Genomic DNA, 12,727 nt, shown 5'->3' on the forward strand with positions numbered 1-12,727 from the left:
TTAGACATTATGATGGATTTCAAGCAGATGACTCATGAGGAGCTGAATGGCAGTTTGATCATGACAACACTCCTCCCACAGCTTTTGAAGTTTTCCCTGAACTTCTGTATGTTTCCTTTGAATGACAATTTCTTCTTGACCACTTCTCCCATCTGTTGATCACCAGTTCTCTTAGTTACAGATTGTTACACCAGATAATATGATTTAACCAAAGATTTTTGGAATCCATTACTGGGAGTTATATAATAGGTACTGTTTGCTGTAGCACAAAGAATTTTCAACCAACCTTAGCGATGCCGTCTCATCCTCGATTCGGGGAAACAGTCTCATAAAATGTGTCCAGATGCAGGGGTCAGTTAGAATTTACAAAATGCTCTGTTTATTTTTTGCTCCATAAAGTAATCCAACAATATGTGCGCCACCATCGTGTTTATTTCAAGTCTTCTTACTCATTGACCGAGACAGGTCACTGTCATCATGACATGCAGCACTTTGGGGTGGCCACCCACCTGTCTCAATCAATGAGAGGACTTGAAATAGACAAGATGTCTGCAAAAATCTTTGGGTAAATCACATTATCTGGTGTAACAATCTTTATCTACAGTTCTCTGCACGTGTCTCTAAACCTGAGACACACTGAATTGTACGACACTGTTCATACTTATTTTTGTATGTTAATTTTTTGTTTTGTAATTTTTTTCTCCCCAATTACAATCTTGTCTCAGCGTTGCATCCTCCGAAACATGACCCGCCAAGACACGCTCCTTAACACCTGCCCGCTTAACCTAGCCACGCCAATGTGTCAGAGGAAACACTGTTCAACTGACGACTGAAGTAAGCCTGCCGGCGCCCAGCCAACCACGAGCGCGATAACCCAAGTAAAGCACCCCTGGCCAAACCCTCCCCTAACCCAGACAAAGCTGGGCCAATTGTGCGCCGCCCTATGGGACTCCTTGTCACAGCCGTTTGTGACACAGATGGGGATTGAAACCATATACTGTAACATTGAATACCCAGCTTGCTTGAGTTAGCATTAAATAGTGTACACTCACTTGCACTTTAGAATTTGACGAATAAACATTCTTTGGATATCTGAATGTATAGCATCTATTTGATGCTACAGAGCCCTGTACAGCTTATGTAAATATATTCTGGGAATCTATAAGGGCAGACAAATGTCAAAGATTGATGGAAAATATCCACATTTATTTTATGGTGGTTCTACATCAGGGCTCTCCAACCCTGTTCCTGGAGCACTAGCATCCTGCAGGTTTTCACTCCAACCCCAATCTAGCACATCTGATTCTAATAATTAGCTGGTTGATAAACTGAACCAGATTAGTCACAACTGGGGTTGGAGCAAAAACCTACAGGAGGATAGCTCTCCAGGAACATGGTTAGAGACCCCTGTTCTACATGGTCTTATGCTGAGCCACTCTGGCTGCGTTTACACAGACATCACAATTCTGATTTTTTTTTTCTCCCACTAATTGGTCTTAATCACATCAGATCTGTTTCAGAACTGATTTGATTGGCCAAAAGACCAATTAGTGAGAAAGAATCTTAATTGGGCTGCCTGTGTAAACGCAGCCATAGTCTTTTATCCGGCTTCGGTACACTGGTAATAGTTTTTTAAGCATGGTGGGCTGGGGAAAATGAGACTCTTTGTGCTTTTGGAGATGGGTTTGTCCTGTCTGCGGTGAACGACCAGCTGCATAAGACTCTGCCGAAAGTGGTCTAGAGATTCTTAACCACTAATTGTTTGGTCCTCTTGCAGAAGATTTGCTGGTGCTGCACGTCTCCTGGAAAGACATGGTTGTGGTGTTAGCACTTTTTGTGGAAGGGACTTAGGGCAACATGCCTTTGTCAAAGTGAATGGGCCGGGGGCTAATGAAGGTGTGAAAGTCTTAGGAAGGCGGTTATTACACAGTATGAATTGTGTATGGGAGATTGAGGAGAAATGGCACCAAAACTCTCATACACAATAATACATTTACTGCCTAAGCAGAACCCGGCACAACCAAAACCCCCTTCCTCATCTGAAAGTGCTATCGGTATACCTCCCCCTACATTGACTTAAAGGGAAATGGAAAGGGGGATACCTAGTCAGTTGTACAACTGAATGCATTCAACTGAAATGTGTCTTCCGCATTTAACCCAATCCTCTGAATCAGAGAGGTGCGTGGGGCTGCCTTAATCGAAATCCACGTCATTGTCGCCGGGGAACAGTAACAGATCATTGTCAATAGTAGCCCTTTGCAGGGGAATTTTGTAGGTATGTTTTTGTATTGTTTTGAGAATCTGCAGAGAGAAGAATGAGGTGGTTGTGTCTTTACTGTTGTAATCTTGATTTTATACCTTTCAGTATCTTGCTGGTTTCTGTTCCACAGTGTTGTTGTGCTCCAGAACAGCAAGGTGTGTCCACTCCCTCACAGTAGTGTGTCAGGCATAGGTGTATAGGTGGCAGGGAAGTCAGGCGCAGGAGAGTCAAACGGAGTGTAAAATGGAGTCTTTTAATAAAGTCCACGTAACATGCTCCATAACACTAAAAAGTACATACATAAACAAACATGGGTACGAGGACCCGACGCGCACCTATACAATAAAACAATCTCTGACAAAGACATGAGGGGAAACAGAGGGTTAAATACACAACAGGTAATGAATGGGATTGAAAACAGGTGTGTGGGAAGACAAGACAAAATCAATGGAAAATGAAAAATGGATCAATGATGGCTAGAAGACCGGTGACGTCAAACGCTGAGCACCGCCCGAACAAGGAGAGGCAACTACTTCGGCAGAAGTCGTGACATAGTGGAAAGAGTAACCAATTGTCATACTCAAAAGTAAAGATACCTTAATAGAAAATGACTCAAGTAAAAGTGAAAGTCAAACAGTAAAATACTACTTGAGTAAAAGTCTAAGTCTCGTTTTTGTTTTTAAATATTCTTAAGTATCAAAAGTAAATGCAATTGGTAAAATATACTTAAGTATCAACTGTAGAAGTACAAGTATAAATCATTTAAATTTCCTTATATTAAGTAAACCAGACAGCACTATTTTCGTGTTTTATTAATTTACAGATATCCAGGGGCACACTCCAACACTCCAACATATTTTACAAACAAATAATTTGTGTTTAGTGAGTCTGTCAGATCAGAGGCAGTAAAGATGATCAGGAGTGCAAAATGTCTGGAGTAAAAAGTATCTTTCTCTCTCGCTCTCTTTCACTATCGCTCTCTCTCGCTTTTTCTCGCTAACTCTCTCTCTCTTTCTCGCTCTCGCTCTATCTCGCGCTCTCTCTCTCACTCTCTTTCTCTCGTTCAAACTGACGGCCATTGGTCATGCCTCAAACCCCAGCCATTGTATCTGTGCTAGCCATGGCCCTATACTAAAACGTTGTTGATTTTTGTCATTTAGTAGATGCTCTTATCCAGAGCGACTTACAGGAGCAATTTGGGTTAAGTGCAGTGCTCACGGGCTAGGCTACCTGCCGCCCTACAATGATGCATGGTGAGATTTCTAGGTGAGTGTATAGGGATGAGTGTATAGTGTATATGGGCTATTGAGGATGAATGTGTAGGCATCTAATCAAATCAAATTGTATTTGTCACATGCACCGAATACAACAGGTGTAGACCTTACCGTAAAATGTTTACTTACAAGCCTTTAACCAACAATGCAGAGTTTATAAAATGTATTTAGAAAAAGTTGTGAAATAAATCAAAGGAAAAATAGCAACACATTAAAATAACAAAACGAGGCTGTATACAAGTGCAGGGGTACGGGTTAGTCAGGGTAATTGAGGTAATATGTACATGTAGGTAGCGGTAGTGACTATGCATAGGTAGGGGTAGTGTATGCATAGATAGAAACAGAGAGTAGCAGCAGCATATGTAAAGAGTGGGATTCGGAAATTATTCAGACCCCTTGACTTTTTCCACATTTTGTTACTTTACAGGCTTATTCTAAAGTTGATGAAATAGTTTTCCTTACTCATCAACCTACACACAAGACCCCATAACGACAAAGCAAAAACTGTTGTTTTTTTTTTTAAAATTTGTGCAAGTTCATAAAAAAATAAACTGAAATATCACATTTACATAAGACTTGGCGCTCCGGTACCGCTTGCCGTGCGGAAGCAGAAAGAACAGTCTATGACTTTAGGGCCTTCCTCCTACACCACCTGATATAGAGGTCCTGGATGTTCTAGTCATCCGTCTGGCCCTGCGGCCTTGTGAATGTTAACCTGTTTGAAGGTCTTACTCACATCGGCTATGGAGAGCGTGATCACATAGTCGTCTGGAACAGTTAGTGCTCTCATGCATGGTTCAGTGTTGCTTGCGTCGAAGCGAGCAGTGCGGATGTTGCCTGTAATCCATGGCTTCTGGTTGGGATATTTACGGACGGTCACTGTGGGATGACGTCGTGGATTCACTTATTAATGAAGCCGGTGACTGATGTGGTATGCACCTCAATTCCATTGGATGAAACCCGGAAACAGTTCTGTAGTTCATCATTCGCTTCATTGGACTACTTCCGTATTGAGCGCGTCACTGGTACTTCCTGTTTTAATTTTTGCTTGTAAGCAGGATTCAAGAGGATCGTTTTATGGTCAGATTTGCCAAATGTAGGGAGAGGGAGAGTTTTGTACTCGTTTCTGTGCGGATTAAATGTGATGTAGGTTTTTTCCCTTAGTTCCCTGTGACATGCTGGTAGAAATGTAAATTTTCCTGCATTAAAGTCCCTGGCCACGAGGACTGCTGACTCATTTTCTTGTTTATTTACAGCCTTATACAGCTCGTTGAGTGCGGTCTTAATGCCAGCATCAGTTTCTGGTGGTAAATAGACAGTGACAAAGAATATAGATGAAAACTCTTTTGGTAAATAGTGTTGAACGGAGCTCATCCAGTTTATTCTCCAGTGTTTGCACATTTGGCAATAGAATGGAGGGTAAAGGCAGATTATTCACTCGCCGATGCAGTCTCGCTAGGCAACCGGCTCTTCGAACTCTGCAAAAAGGACTCCTCTTCATATGAATGACGGGGATTTGGGCCTGGTCCTCGAGGATCAAATAAACCAAATCAAATTTATTTATATAGCCCTTCTTACATCAGCTGATATCTCAAAGTTTTGTACAGAAACCCAGCCTAAAACCCCAAACAGCAAGCAATGCAGGTGTAGAAGCACGGTGGCTAGGAAAAACTCCCTAGAAAGGCCAAAACCTAGGAATAAACCTAGAGAGGAACCAGGCTATGAGGGGTGGCCAGTCCTCTTCTGGCCGTGCCGAGTGGAGATTATAACAGAACATGGCCAAGATGTTCAATGGTTCATAAATGACCAGCATGGTCAAATAATAATAAACACAGTAGTTGTCGAGGGTGCAACAAGTCAGCAGTTCAGGACTAAATGTCAGTTGGCTTTTCATAGCCGATCATTAAGAGTATCTCTGCCGCTCCTGCTGTAACGGTTTTCTGTAGGCGGTGAAGGAGAGTAACACATTAATGAAAAAACGTAAAACACGAATCAATACAAATACTACAAAAACAAAAAGAACGTAACGAAAACCGAAACAGCCTATACTAGTGTAAACTAACATAGAGACAGGAACAAGGACACTAAGGACAATCACCCACAAAACACACAAAGAATATGGCTACCTAAATATGGTTCCCAATCAGAGACAACGATAATCACCTGACTCTGATTAAGAACCGCCTCAGGCAGCCATAGACTAACGCTAGACATCCCACAAAACCCCAAGACAGAAACACACCACAATAACCCATGTCACACCCTGGTCTGACCGAATAAATGAAGAATAAACATAATATATTTCGACCAGGGTGTGACACCTGCTGTCTCTAGAGAGTTGAAAACAGCAGGTCTGGGACAGGTAGCACATCTGGTGAACAGGTCAGGGTTCCATAGCTGCAGGCAGAACAGCTGAAACTGGAGCAGCATGGCCAGGGGGACTGGGGACAGCAAGGAGTCATCACGCCAGGTAGTCAGTCCTGAGGCATGGTCCTAGGTCTCAGGTCCTCCGAGAGAGAGAGTAATGCCGAGGTCCTTCAAAGTTTTATTTGAGACGACTGTACAACCATCAAGATTAAGTGTCAGATTCAACGGAAGATGTCTTTGTTTCTTGGCACCTAAAACAAGCATCTCTGGTTTGTCCGAGTTTAAAAGTAGAACATTTGCAGCCATCCACTTCCTCATGTCATGACTGTCCTGATCAGGTCAGGTTACAGGAGACCACAACCCTACATATTATCTCTCACCCCCAACAGAGGAGGAAAGATCTAGGGGTCTGAAGATGTGGGGGTTTTATGACCCCTCATGCCCATGGTAAATCTTAGGCCACAGACAACATTCCTTTGTCCTCTCACTATGGAGAACCAGCCTCAGAAACAATGGTTTCCGTCAGCCACAATGGTGGTCATGACGATAGATGGAATATGAAAATGTATGTAATTTTTGTTTTGTTATTAAAGGTTAATAGATGACATTATTACGAAAATATTGTAACGTCAACAGTTTACCTAATATATGTTTGATGTTTATACATTGTACCTTGTACCGAAAATTTCCAAATCAAAGAGAATATTTTGGTAAAGATGAAATGTGAAGTTAGTTGTCTAAAATTGGATTTGAGTCAAATCTAGACCTTGCTCTTAACTTGGTACACCCAGAGAATTGCCTTAAAGGCGGTTACGCCCACTTCTGACCTGAGGGTATAAAACCTGTGAGTGAAGAATTTACAAATAAGACTAAGTGACCCAAGCCGCAGCCGAGGTCTAAAAAGTCAGCGAACCCAAAACACAACACAAGTTTGAAGACAAAGAAATATTTTTCTACCCAAGCTACGGATGAGTAGCTGTGTCTAAGCAGATGAATTCACCTGAACCACCTAGCCTCCCCTCCCCATCGAATCGTGGTATCTACACGGTTTCATTCCTACGCGGTGAGCTCTGAGCTTCAGAGCTGTCTGTCCTCAGAAGAGCCCTTCCAGAGCAAGGGCGAGGGAACAGACTACTAAGCCAAAAGGACACTGACATCGTGAGGACAACCAGAGAGTTGCGCCGGAGAAGTGTGTCATTGAGCAGCCTAAACGGTCCACGCGGAGAATCCACGGAGACCTTCCCCATGTAATTACATCATTATATTCTGACCCATAAGAGTGGCAGTATGGGGCAAGGCTAGGGTTAGAATAAGCATAGCTAAATTCACCCAAATGTATATTTCTCTTGTGTAATTTCTCTTTTTCTTTCTCTTTTAAATCCCCATTTGGGTAACACGCGCCGTAGTGTGTTGTTCTAATCAATAGCCTATAATGTGTTTTTTTGTACGTGTATCTTTTATCATCATTTTAGCTTTCTAGTAAATAAATACTCAACTAAGGTTGGTGTGGTACGAACTCATTGGTGAGACCCGGGTCCGTGCAGATTCCCGGATTATGCGACATTCAGAACGAGACTGTAGATGTTGATTGATTAGCGGCTGTTGTAAAATCGATTTTCTGATATTCTTTGAGTTAATTTGGGAAATAGAAACTCAATAAAACTAATTTTCCCATGGTGCCCCAGGTTAATGAGTTAATAATTGCTTGATTCAGTTAATCACGCAATTGGAAACCTTTTAATCATTCGATGAGTAACACTCGTCACATTAACTAATACAACGTCACAACACTTATGTCTGAAACACAGGCTTCTAGCGAGGGCAATTTTGGGGCTTCACCATGTTTCATTGAAATGTACAGCTGTGTGTCATCCGCATAGCAGTGAAAGTTAACATTATGTTTTCGAATGACATCCCCAAGAGGTAAAATATACAGTGAAAACAATAGTGGTCCTAAAACGGAACCTTGAGGAACACCGACATTTGCAGTTGATTTGTCAGAGGATAAACCATTCACAGAGACAAACTGATATCTTTCCGACAGATAAGATCTAAACCAGGCCAGAACTTGTCCGTGTAGATACATTTGGGTTTCCAATCTCTCCAAAAGAATGTGGTGATCGATGGTATCAAAAGCAAAACTAAGGTCTAGGAGCACGAGGACAGATGCAGAGCCTCGATCTGACGCCATTAAAATGTCATTTACCACCTTCACAAGTGCAGTCTCGGTGCTATGATGGGGTCTAAAACCAGACTGAAGCATTTCGTATACATTGTTTGTCTTCAGGAAGGCAGTGAGTTTTTGCGCAACAGCATTTTCTAAAATTTGTGAGAGGAATGGAAGATTCGATATAGGCCGATATTTTTTTTTAAATATTTTCTGGGTCAAGGTTTGGCTTTTTCAAGAGAGGCTTTATTACTGCCACTTTTAGTGAGTTTGGTACACATCCGGTGGATAGAGAGACGTTTATTATGTTTAATATAGGAGGGCCAAGCACAGGAAGCAGCTCTTTCAGTAGTTTACTTGGAATAGGGTCCAGTATGCAGCTTTGGAGGATTACGCAGATTTAAAGAGGAGTCCGTAATTTGCTTTCTAATGATCATGATCTTTTCCTCAAAGAAGTTCATGCATTTATTACTGCAGAAGTGAAAGCCATCCTCACTTGGGGAATGTTGCTTTTTAGTTAGCTTTGCGACAGTATCAAAAATACATTTCAGATTGTTCTTATTTTCCTCAATTAAGTTTGAAAAATAGGATGATTGAGCAGCAGTGAGGGCTCTTCGATACTGCACGATACTGTCTTTCCAAGCTAGTCAGAAGACTTCCAGTTTGGTGTGACGCCATTTCCCTTCCAATTTTCTGGAAGCTTGCTTCAGAGCTAGGGTATTTTCTTTTCTTCAAAAATGAGAATATTATCTGCTATGACTACAAGGTCCGATAGGAATTCAGGGAACTCAGTGAGGAACGCTGTATAAGACCCAGGAGGACTGTGAACAGTAGCTATAAGAAGTGATTGAGTAGGCTGCATAGATGTCATGACTAGAAGATCAAAAGACAAAAACGCAATTTTATTTGTAAATTGAAATTTGCTATCGTAAATGTTAGCAACAGCTCCGCCTTTGCGGGATGCATGGGGGATATGGTCACTAGTGTAACCAGGATGTGAGGCCTCATTTAACACAGTAAATTCATCAGGCTTAAGCCATGTTTCATTCAGGCCAATCACATCAAAATTATGATCAGTGATTAGATCATTGACTATAACTGCCATTGAAGTGAGGGATCTAACATTAAGTAGCCCTATTTTGAGATGTAAGGTATCACAATCTCTTTCAATAATGACAGGAATGGAGGAGGTCTTTATTCCAGTGAGATTGCTAAGGCGAACACCGCCATGTTTCCTTTTGCCCAACCTAGGTCGAGGCACAGACACGGTCACAATGGGGATAGCTGAGCTGACTACACTGTCTGTGCTAGTGGCAGACTCCACTAAGCTGGCAGGCTGGCTAACAGATGAGAGCACCCCTCCAGCTAGGATGGAGTCCGTCACTCCTCAGCAGGCCAGGCTTGGTCCTGTTTGTGGGTGAGTCCCAGAAAGAGGGCCAATTATCTACAAATTCTGTCTTTTGGGAGGGGCAGAAAGCAGTTTTGAACCAGCGATTGAGTTGTGAGACTCTGCTGTAGAGCTCTTCCCTCCCCCTAACTGGGAGGGGCCACAGACAATTACTCCATGCTGACACAGGAGCAGTATATCCTTTGCGTCCGACTCATTAAAGAAAACAATCCTCTTCCAGTTTGAGGTGAGTAATTGTTGTTCTGATGCCCAGAAGCTACTTTTTGTCATAAAAAATGATGACGGAAACATTATGTACAAAAAAACACACATTAGCACAAGGAGCCCGTAAAACAGCGGCCACCACCTCCGGTGCCATTCTATCATCCATTATTTCCATGGCTGAATTCTCACATCACACATGGGTTGGATGACAAACAGTTCAAAGCCAGCTCATCCCTCTCTTTATTGCCATGTGAGACCTGCCTCCCTGAATAATGCTGAGGAATTCTAAGTAGTATTTCCTCCATTGAGCCAACAGGTCCAGGCACAGTGCTGCTACAGTGCAGCCACCTTTCTCCCCCAGGGAGAGGGAGGGCTGCAGAGGGAATGCCACCCCTGTTCGTTCCACTGTTCCACCCATCTACCCTTCCTCCTTTCTTTATGAGGCATGTCACGGAGCATAATGAGGCAGAACGATTTCAAAGGATTTGAAAAAATAGCAGAAAGGACAAACAAAATCCCTCTTCAGAGTGGAGGAGCTCAAGTTTCAAGTTTTATTTGACACATGCACAAGTAGCCGACAGTGAAATGCCTAACTTGCAAGCACTACCCAACATTGCAGTATTCAATATAAAAAAGTACAACTACTAAAATAATAAAGTAGGTGCCAGTACCCAATGTATTGAGGTTAGATATGTACATGTAGGCATGGATCAGGAGAAAGTGACTGGTAGCAGGATAAATATTTATAACAGTGGTAAACATTATGGCAGCAGTAGTGGGTGTGTGCTTGTGTGTGTGTGTGGTGGTGAGTGGGCGTGTGAGTGTGTGCAAGAGTGTCAGTGTAGGCGTGATAGGTGGATGTACATGTAAACAGGGCAGGAAAATGACTGGTAACAGGAATATATAAATAATACGGTAATATACTGGTAATACAGTGCCTTGGGAAAGCATTCAGACCCCATGACTTTTTTCCACATTTTGTTACGCTATTCTGAAATTGATTAAATATGTTTTTTTCCACATCAGTCTACACTTAATTCCCAATAATGACAAAGTGAAAACAGGTTTTTAGAAATGTTTGCAAATATTTTAAATATAAAAAACAGGAACACCTTATTTACATAAGTATTCAGACCCTTTACTAGGAGACTCAAAATTGAGCTCAGGTGCATCCTTTTTCCATTGATCATCCTTGAGATGTTTCAACAACTTGTTTAGAGTCCTCCTATGGTAAATTCAATTGATTGTACATGATTTGGAAAGGCACACACCTGTCTATATAAGGTCCCACAGGTGACAGTACATGTCAAAGAAAAAAACAAACCATGAGGTCGAAGGTATTGTCCGTAGATCCCCGAGACAGGATTGTGTCGAGGCACAGTTCAGGGGAAGTGTACCAAAAATGTCTGGAGCATTGAAGGTCCCCAAGAACACAGTGACCTCCGTCATTCTGAAGTTTGGAACCACCAAGACTCTTCCTAGAGCTGGCTACCCGGTCAAACTGAGCAATCGGGGGAGAAGGGCCTTGGTTAGGAAGGTGACCAAGAACCCAATGGTCACTCTGACAGAGCTCCATAGTTCCTCTATGGAGATGGGAGAACCTTCCAGAAGGACAACCATCTCTGCAGCACTCCACCAATCAGGCCTTCCTGGTAGCGTGGCCAGACGGAAGCCACTCCTCAGCAAAATGAACCTAAAGGACTCAGACAATGAGAGACAAGATCATCTGGTCTGATGAAACCAAGATTTAACTCTTTGGCCTGAATGCCAAGCATTATGTCTACAGGAAACTTGGCACCATCCCTACGGTGAAGCATGGTGGTGGCAGCATCATGCTTTGGGGATGTTTTCCAGCAGCAGGGACTGGGAAACTAGTCAGGATCAAGGGAAAGATGAACGGAACATAGTACAGAGAGATCCTTGATGGAAACCTGCTCCAGAGCACTCAGGACCTCAGACTGGGGTGAAGGTTCACATTCCAACATGACAACAACCCTGAACACACCAAGACAATGCAGGAGAGGCTTTGCGGACAAGTCTCTGAATGTCCTTGAGTGGCCCAGCCAGAGCACGGACATGAACCCGATCTAACATCTCTGGAGAGACCTGAAAATAGCTGTGCAGCGACACTCCCCATCCAACCTGACAGAGCTTGAGAGGATCTGCAGAGAAGAAAGGGAGAATCTCCCTCAAATTAAAGGTGTGCCAAGCTTGTAGTGTCATACCTAAGAAGACTCTAGGCTGTAATCGGTGCCAAAGGTGCTTCAACAAAGTACTGAGGAAAGGGTCTGAATATGTATGCACATTTGATATTTCCAAAAAATGTTTTTGCTTTCTCATTATGCAGTATTGTGTGTAGATTGATGAAGAAAAACATCAATTTAATCAATTTTAACATAAGGCTAAGACGCAACAAAATTTGAAATGGTCAAGGGGTCTGAATACTTTCCGAATGCACTGTATGTACATGTAAACAGGAGTAATAGTGACCAGTAGCAGGATAAATAGATACTAATGGTAATATATACATGTAAACAGGAGTAATAGTGACCAGTAACAGGATAAATAGATAGATACTAATGGTAATATATACATGTAAACAGGAGTAATAGTGACCAGTAGCAGGATAAATAGCTAGATACTAATGGTAATATATACATGTAAACAGGAGTAATAGTGACCAGTAACAGGATAAATAGATACTAATGGTAATATATACATGTAAACAGGAGTAATAGTGACCAGTAACAGGATAAATAGATAGATACTAATGGTAATATATACATGTAAACAGGAGTAATAGTGACCAGTAACAGGATAAATAGATACTAATGGTAATATATACATGTAAACAGGAGTAATAGTGACCAGTAACAGGATAAATAGATAGATACTAATGGTAATATATACATGTAAACAGGAGTAATAGTGACCAGTAGCAGGATAAATAGCTAGATACTAATGGTAATATATACATGTAAACAGGAGTAATAGTGACCAGTAACAGGATAAATAGATACTAATGGTAATATATACATGTAAACAGG

The sequence above is a fragment of the Oncorhynchus masou genome, chromosome 9 (assembly GCF_036934945.1).
Source record: "Oncorhynchus masou masou isolate Uvic2021 chromosome 9, UVic_Omas_1.1, whole genome shotgun sequence".
NCBI classification, from domain to species: domain Eukaryota; kingdom Metazoa; phylum Chordata; class Actinopteri; order Salmoniformes; family Salmonidae; genus Oncorhynchus; species Oncorhynchus masou.